The sequence below is a fragment of the Chrysochloris asiatica genome, unplaced genomic scaffold (assembly GCF_000296735.1).
Source record: "Chrysochloris asiatica unplaced genomic scaffold, ChrAsi1.0 scaffold00035, whole genome shotgun sequence".
Lineage (NCBI taxonomy): Eukaryota > Metazoa > Chordata > Mammalia > Afrosoricida > Chrysochloridae > Chrysochloris > Chrysochloris asiatica.
In genome coordinates this window covers 12,676,394-12,685,374 of record NW_006408553.1, presented here as the reverse complement: position 1 = coordinate 12,685,374, position 8,981 = coordinate 12,676,394, and the positions used below count along the sequence as shown (strand labels likewise).

General features: G+C 41.0%; 1 pseudogene; it reads left to right on the top strand.

Annotated features, from left to right (window-relative positions):
* Positions 1 to 4,974: 4,974 nt before the first annotated feature.
* Positions 4,975 to 5,357, top strand: LOC102834782 (annotated as a pseudogene).
* Positions 5,358 to 8,981: the final 3,624 nt, after the last annotated feature.

The window sequence follows — 8,981 nt, the reverse complement described above, 5'->3', positions numbered from 1 at the left end:
GGATTACAATCTCCTCAAATCCTCACTAGCATTTATTGTTCTGTGTTGTTGTTCTTAAAATCAATGACATTTTAGCAGTCATGAGGTGATATCTCATTGTGTTTTTGATTTGGAGTCTTGGTGTGACACTGTGGGTTAATGCACTGGACTGCAAAGTTGGTTTGAACTGAAAAATTGGCAGTTCAAGCTTACCAGCCGCTCCTTGGAAACCCAATACAGGGTCAGAACCAACTTGATGGCACTTAATAACAGCAATAATAGCTAATGGACTGAAGTATAACAACAATTGTGAGGATGGCACAGGACCTAGCCGTGTTTCATTCTGTTGTCCCTGGGTCAGAATCAACAAGAAGAGCTAATAATCATTGTGAGCATCTTTTCTTATGCCTGTGGCCACTTGAATAGCCTCTTTGGTGAAGCATCTGTTCACATCCCTTGCTCATTTTTAAATTAAGTTATCTTTTTGCTTTTGAGTTGAAAATTCCTATGTAGTTTATAAATTAGATCCTTATTGGATAAGTCATTCCCAAAGATTTTTTTTAAGACCGTAAGTTGTATTTTTAACTCTTTTGATAGAATCTCTTAATAAGCACAAGTATTTAATTTTTCTGAGGTCCCAGTTATTTAATTTTTCTTCTGCTGTTCGTACATATATTGTTGTATTTGATAGCTTAGTTTTAAAAAAGATTAGATCCCATAGTTTGACCCCAAATTTTCTCCCAAGTACTTTCTAGTTTTAAGTTTAACATTTAGGTCTTTGAGCCATTTTAGTTAGTTTTTATATATGAAGTATGGGTTCTGTTTCATTTTTCTGTAAGTCAATATCCAATTTTGCCAGCACCATTTGTTGAAGAAATTGTTGTTTCCGCCATTGAATGTACTTTGACCTCTTGTGGAAAATCAGTAGCGTAGTGGTTACAAATCGGGCTGCGAACCTTAAGGTCAGCGGTTCGAAACTACCAGCTGCTTCGTGGGAGAAAGATGAGGCATTCTACTTCTGTAAAAATTTACACCCTCGGAAACCCTGTACAGGGTCGCTATGGGTCGGAACCGACTCGACAGCACATAACAACAACAACATAGATAGATGAATTTATGCCTGAGTCTTCAGTTCTGTTCCACAGGTCTGTGTGTCTCCCACTGAACCAGTACCAGGTCATTTTGATCATTGCAGCTGTATAGTATGCTTTGAGATCAAGGAGTACATGGCCTCCTATTTTATTCCTCTTCATTATTGCTTTGTCTATTCAGGGCCTCTTCCCTTTCCATATAAAGTTGGTGGTTAGTATTTCCATTTCAATAAAGAATGTTGCTGGGATCATGTATAGTTCCCTCTTTTAGCCTCAGCCTGCCCTCAACCTCCACATCACAGCTCCTCTCAGCTGGCACATGTTTCCATATTAAAAAACCAAGAAGAGGATTTAAAAGAAAAGGCACAGCTGCTGGTGTCCTTAACTGGGGAAATGAATCATCTGATGTCTGAGTAGCTAGTAGCGGGAGTGTGCTGTGTTGTTGTTAAGTGTTGTCGAGTCGTTTCTGACCCAGAGTGACCCTCTATAGGGTTTTCGAAGAGCAGCTGGTAAGCTTGAACCACCAATCTTGCAACTTAAACCCACCATGCAGTCTAGCGCCTTAACCCGCAGCACCACACCAGGACTCTAGAGTGTGCTGGACGGGCACATAAATTTATTAACTCAAGGTCAGAAGTGAACTGCTGCCATTCCACATAGGCATGGAACATGGAGCTCTCCGCTTTGAGGAAGCTCACTCAAGTTATAATGCACTCCCTGGATATCCACAGACAAATGTAAAAACCTTCCCTAAAAGCCGAGACTGTAAATTCCAAAAAGGCAAGTTCCCCCCCTTCCCCCACAAAAAAAAAGCTAAAGAGGATAGAGAGAAACACTGTTAACTGATGATATATGGAGGGGATAATAATCAATGTAATGAAACAAGCTATATGAATGGTTGAATGTGAAGCTGATGATGTGCCCTGTAAACTTTCACTCAATCCAAAATAAAAACATTTAATAAAAAAAAGTTATAATCCACTGACATCAAGTTGATTCCAACTCATAGCTACCCTATAAGACAGGGTAGGACTACTCCGTAGGGTTTCCAAGGCTAGATCTTTAGAGGAGCATACAGCCACATCTTTCTCCCAATGAACAACTGATGGGTTTGAACCTCGGAGTTTGCAGTTAGCAGTCTGACACGTAACCTACTCTCTGTCTGTCACCAGGGCTCCTTCACTCTAGCTGTTGAGGGGTGCTTTTATTGGCTTTGTTTTGTTTTTGTAATCTCTCTGTCTCTTCTGGGTTTTTCTTTTTGCTGATGATAGTCAACCAGGCTTGTATGCTATATTGCCTGTAGAAAGGGATTTGCTACCTCAGAAACTCCCTTCCTCTGCTCTTCGCAGTGCCTGCTTCAGTCAAATGTTGCACTCCAAGATATTTGCTGAAAATCTGCTTTGAGCCAGACACAAGGGTCCTGAGTATACAAATAGGACCAAGATTGGGCAGGACTCCTCCTCCTCCTCGCATAAATACCTCCATAGCCTCCATATTCCTGGCCTGAGCATCACTGTGAGGGTGATAGCCTCTGAAAGATGACATGATTTGTCAGCAAGGAGTCCACTCATTTCCAGAAAAAACGACTCTTGAAAGAATCTCGAAGAATGAATGAGTTAGCCAGACTTCGTTATTGTTACTGTTAAGTGCCATTGAGTCGATTCCAACTCATAGCAAACCTATATAGGGTTTCTGAGGAGTGGCTGGTGAGTTTGAACCACTGACCTTGTGGTTCAAACCAACCTTGCTTTGCCAGGTTTACTTGTGCTTATTTACTTATATCTGTAGTAAGCATTTGCAGTCCCTGAAATGGATGGAGTACCCAGTTAACAAGGTTAAATATGAACTTACTTGTGCGTCCTCTTTTACCTGTTGTGAATATCAAAGATATGGTGAATAACGTGTGAAACTTCACTACAGATTAGAAAGGAAGCACAAGAAAGCTTCCTTACTAATCTAATTGTTTACTGGTTAATCCACTCCTGTTGCTAGGTGAGGGGGTCAGCAAGCAGTCCAGGTAAAAGGAAAGCCGATGTGAAGGTTCCGCTGGCGTATCTGGGGAATGGTGAAAACTTGGCTGTAGCAGTCTGGTAGGGTAGTTACGGAAGTGGGTAGAGAGATTGGGAAACGGTGAGTCTGGAGAGGTGATGAAGGCTAGGTAGGGAGGACTTTGTGGGCATATGAGAGATTGAATTCAATTCCAGGAGCTATAGATAGAGATTTTCGGCCACAAGTTTGGCCATGGATACCTTTGGACTGAATTAGGAGTCCTGGCATAAGCACTGGGCCACAAGGTCGGTTTGAACTGAAAGGTTGGCAGTTCAAACTCATCAGGCACTCCTCAGAAACCCTATATAGAGTTGCTATGAGTCAGAAATGACTCGACAGTGCTTAGCACCAACATTCTGACAGACCTGTAGCAGATAATGGGGATACCTGAACAACAGTTTCCTGTGATTTGCTGCTTCCATGAGTATTGATGGTTGATCCAAGCAAGGTTGACAACTTCAATCTTTTCTCCATTGATATGGATGTTGTTTATTGATCCAGTGGCAAGAACTTTTTTTTTTCTTTACACTGAGATGCAACCCATATACTTACTGACTGTGGTCTTTGATCTTTATCAGTAAGTATTTCAAGTCCTCTGCTTTCAGCAAGCAAGGTATCATCTGAATATCGCAAGTTATTAATGAGTCATCCTCCAATCCCAATGCAGTGTTTTTCTTCACATAATCAATCCAGTTTCTTGAATTACTTGTTCGTCATACAGATTGAATAAGTGTGATGAAAGATTACAACCCTCGCACACACCTTTCCTAATTTTAAACCATTCAGTGTTCTCTTGTTCTGTTCTAGCAACTGCCTCTTGGTCTATGTACAGGCTCCTCATGAGCACAATTAAGTGTTCTGGGATACTCATTCTCTGCAATGTTGTCCATAGTTTGTCATGATCCACACAACCAAAAGTCTTTGGGTAGTCAATAAAGCACAGGTAAATATCTTTCTTGTATTCTCTGCTTTCAGCCAAGATCCATCTTATGTCAACAATGATATCCCTTGTTCCACTTCCTCTTCTGAATCCAGCTTGAACCTTTGAAAGTTCTGTGTCAATGTATGTGTGGCTATGATTCTGGAAACTATGCCACTAGTATTTTAAATACCAGCTGGGGTACTCACAGTGGACAGGTTTCAGCTGAGCTTCCAGACAAAGACAGACTAGTAAGAAGGAGAGATGGACTATTTCCAAATATTTAATCACTGAAAACCTTATTAATAGTAGTGAAACACTATCAGCACTAGAACATCTAGTATTCCATGCATGCAGTTAATAGGTGTCCTTATGATTCTTTGTGCAACACTGATTAGTAGATTAGATACATACTTATAAATGTAATTACAACACCAAACAATGTGAACATTCTAAACTCTACATGTTGTTATATTATTGATGTTAAGTGTCATTGAGTCGGCTGTGACTCATAGCAACCTTGTATAGGGCTTCCGAGGAGCAGCTGGTGAGTTTGAACCACCAACCTTGGGGTTCAAACCGACCTTAAGTTCAAGGGCTTGTCCTACCTATGGCACCACACCAGGGCTCAACGTTGTTATATATAGCTATTTTGTTCTTTTTAAGTGCCATGGAGTCAGTTCTGACTCATAACGACCCTGTGTAGAGTTTCCGAGGAGCGACTGGTGGGTTTGAACTGCTGGCTTTGTGGTTTGTAGTCCAGTGCTCATATTACAGTGCCACACTTTACATTGTCAAATTATTCCCTTAAAAGGAGAACCAAAAATTGTGTTCACAGCCACTGCCACACCATCGCTCTCTAACACCAGCGCCGCCTCTAGCTTGCCGAGCACCAGCTGAAGGAGGAGGGGACTTAAGTAAGGAGGTCTCCATACCATGGCTGGAACAAAGCAGACTGCCCACAAATCAACCGGTGGTAAACCAGGAAGCAACTGGCTGCAAAAGCCTCTCATAAGAGTGTGCCCTCTACTGGAGGGGTGAAGAAACCTCATCATTACAGGCCTGGTACTGTGGCTCTTGGTGAAATTAGATGTTATCAGAAGTCCACGGAACTTCTGAATCATAAACTTCCCTTCCCGCATCTGGTGCAAGAAATAGCTCAGGACTTCAAAAACAGATCTGCGCTTCCAGAGGGCAGTTGTTGGTGCTTTGCAGGAGGCAAGTGAGGCCTATCTGGTTGGCCTTTTTGAAGACGCCAAACGTGTAACATGCCAAAAGACATCCAGCTAGCATGTTGCATACGTGGAGAACGTGCTTAAGAATCCACTGTAATGGGAAACATTTTACCTTTCTTTAAAAAAAGTTCACTTCTTCCTATTATTGGTAGTTGTGAACGTTAGATTCCTCCCCTCCCCCCCCCCATGGGGTCAAAACATACCTAACTATATTATTGCAAATGGAAAAATAGGGGACAGAAATCAGGTATTGGCAGTTTGTTTGTTTTTTTTAATTTCATTTATATGAATTTTTAATATAAATTCGGGGACATAAAGTATTAATGGAAGTCAAAATGTTTTTGTGAACAAGTTTCAGCAGTTGAACTTTATAACAATTATAAATAAAGCTGTTAAAATTTTCTGGACAATTGGATTTTTTTTAAACAGGCAAATTTCATATTGACCGCAAATCATAGAAGCAGACCACCTCATCTATCTCCTGCAGAGTGGCTGGTGGGTTCAAACCACTAACCTTTATCATCTGATGACTATATGCATGGAGGGAGGAAGTGTAAAGGAAGATAAAAAGGACATTCAAAATTGACCTTTTGTCATAGATTTTACACCAGCCATCAATCTGCAGTCCATTTTGAAGTTTTCACTTTAAGCAATTTTAGCTTCCTCTGCAGAAATGGAGGCACCTTCAAATGCTTTCAGATCCTCTGCACACTTTGTCAGACTTGTATTTTTCATAGTCTAGACCTTATTTTAGATAGTAATATAATATAAAGTACTAGCAGATTTTTATAGGGAATGGCCAATGATAAACTACCCAGTTCTCTACTCTTTCTCTATCTTCCAGCTTTCTTTTTTTAACTTCTGTAGGCTTTTACTTGGATAGTTATTAATCACAAGAATTCTCATTTTGGCACTTATTTAGTGTCAGAATTCTAAAGGTAGTTTTGATGTGGGTATTTTTTTTTCTCCTGCACACATATGTTGTTGTTAAGCACTGTTGAGTTAGTTCTGACTCATAGAGAGCCTTTATGGGTTTCCAAGGACCGACCTATGATATGAACAAATGACTGTGTGTTTATCCTACAGTGCCACACCAGGACTCTGTACATAGTATAATTTCATTTTAATCATTTTTATAATGTAACTGGACCAGGTGTGGCACTGTACGATAAACACTGGACTATTAACTGCAAGGTAGGCAGTTGAAACCCACAAGCCACTCCTCAGAAACGCTATGCAGGGTCACTATGAGTCAGAACCAACTTGGTGGCACTTTAACAACAACAAAATGATGTAACTGCTGCAAATGTTATTAACAACAGCTCTAGGAAAAATAAGTGAATTTGCTTAAATTGGGGAGATAATTATGTAGTAACTCTAAAAGTAGCTCTGGTGCCACACCAGTTAAGCACTTGGTGCTAACCCAAAAGTTAGTTGTTCTAATCTACCAGTCGCTCCTCAGGAGAAAGATGTGACAGTCTGCTTTTGTAAAGCTTTACAACCTTGGACACCCTATGGGGAGTCCTGGTGTGGCGCTGTAGGATAAGCACTGGACTGCAAGGTCGGTTTGGACCTCGAGGTCGGTGGTTCAAACTCATCAGCCGCTCCTTGGAAACCCTATACAGGGTTGGTATGAGTCAAAACCGAATCGACAGCACGAACAGCAACAGCATAGGGTCAACTGTGAGTCAGAATCGACTCAGTGGAAATGGGTTTATGTATAACTCTAGAGTCATATCTCTTATCTGAAAACAGGATTGTTGTGTTTCAGAGAAAACCCAAACATCTACCTCATCCTGCATGTCCCAATAAAAAACATGTCAACATACTATGCCAGTAGTAAGGATGAGAGCTCCCAGAAATCTTGCAAAGATGCTTTGTTTAAAGCAATAGCTCTTATTAACTTCACTGCATCACAGATCCTTTAATAATATGATGTAATTTTTATAGACTTTTTCTACATGAAAATACACATACACAGAGTCAGGAGTGTCAGAAACCCTGACGCTAATGTACTTTCTCATTTTATCTTTTCATGAGTCCTATGAAGTGAGTATTATTATTCCTGTTTTACAGACTAAGAAAAAACTAAGGTCATAGAACTAGTAAATGGTGACATTGGGATTTAGGTCTGATGAACCTGGCAACAACAGAGGAGGCAAAATACTAGTCATTGCCAGAGCCGCTCTGCCACCCAGGCAACTCATTAACCAGCGGAGACTTCTGCTCATCTGCTAGAAAATACATTTTTATGGCTCGTTCTCTACTGATAACATAGTTCTAGGAAACAAAATGTTTGAGAAAGTATTGTCCAGCCCATTTTGTAGATAAAACCTCATTTACTATTTGCACAGAGCAGATAGACTCCTGGTTTCTTCACTGAATTATTTTCGTCTGTGAGTCTTGCTTTCTTAATGATTAAAGTATGTTATGTTTCTATGACTACATCAAGATTGTTCTTAAATAGAGGCTTGAGAGAATAAAACTCGGAAGACAAAGGCAAGATATGATGACAGGACCGTGATGGACACTTTGTCTTCTAGACGCCATATTCTAAGCATTTCTCTGAGTTCAATAGAATCTTCTTATACCTGCCCTTTTCCCAGTCTCTTTCTTTGACTTTTCCCATCTGTGTATCTAGGGATATGGAAGCCTCTAGAAGCCTCTAGCACAGTGCTAGAGTCCTGGTGTGGTGTTGTGGGCTAAAGTGTCAGACTGCAAAGGCGTGTGAACTGCAAGGTCAGTGGTTCAAGCTCACCAGCTGCTCCTTGGAAACCCTATACAGGGTCACTATGGGTTGGAATCAACTCTATGGCACTTAATAACAAAGCACAGTGCTGTAATTCACCAAATTGGGAGCCTGGATCATTTACTGTCTTTCTAGTTCCCTTCTGGGTTTGAGCAGTGCCTTTTGTCGATCATGTGCGATTCCAGTCATGGAGCTTCTGGGTAGATCTGTGTGAAGCTATGGCCTCTGATAAATTTCTAGTGGCTCGTAGTGGTGACGTTTGGGAACACAATGCCGATTGTGAATAAAGTTTGTGTGTGTGTGTATGTGTGTGTGTGTGTTTTGGGTGTGTCATAGCCATCCCATGAGACAAAGTAGAACCATAGGGTTTTCTAGGATGTGATTTTTATGGAGGAGTCCTGGCATGGCGCTGTAGGATAAACACTACAAGGTCAGTTTAAATCACTAAGTTGGTAGTTTGAATTCACCATCTGCTCTCCAGAAATCCTATACAAGGTTACTATAAGTTGGAACTGACTCAACGGCACTTAACAACAACAACAATGCTTATGGGAGGAATCCTGGTGTGGCATTGTAGAATAAGCAATGGACTGATAACTGAAAGGTCAAGGATTCAAACCCACCAGCTGCTACTCAGAGGAAGTACTATGGAGTTGGTTCTCACAGTGGGTCAGAGCCAACTCCATAGTACTTAATAGCAACAACAATCTTTATGGGAACAGATTGTTTCTCCCACAGAGCAGCTGATAGGTTCGAACTGCCAGCTTTTCAGTTATCACCCAAGTGCTTAACTATTAGGCGTCACCAGGGCTCCTTTCTACATAGCATGGGGCACCTTGATAGTTGATATCTAGAGTGAAAGTTCCCAGGGTCCTTTATGGATGAGATTGTTGATAAATGCGGTCGAGTCAGTTCGCCCCTATATAGGGTTTCCAAAGAGCAGCTGGTTAGCTTGAATC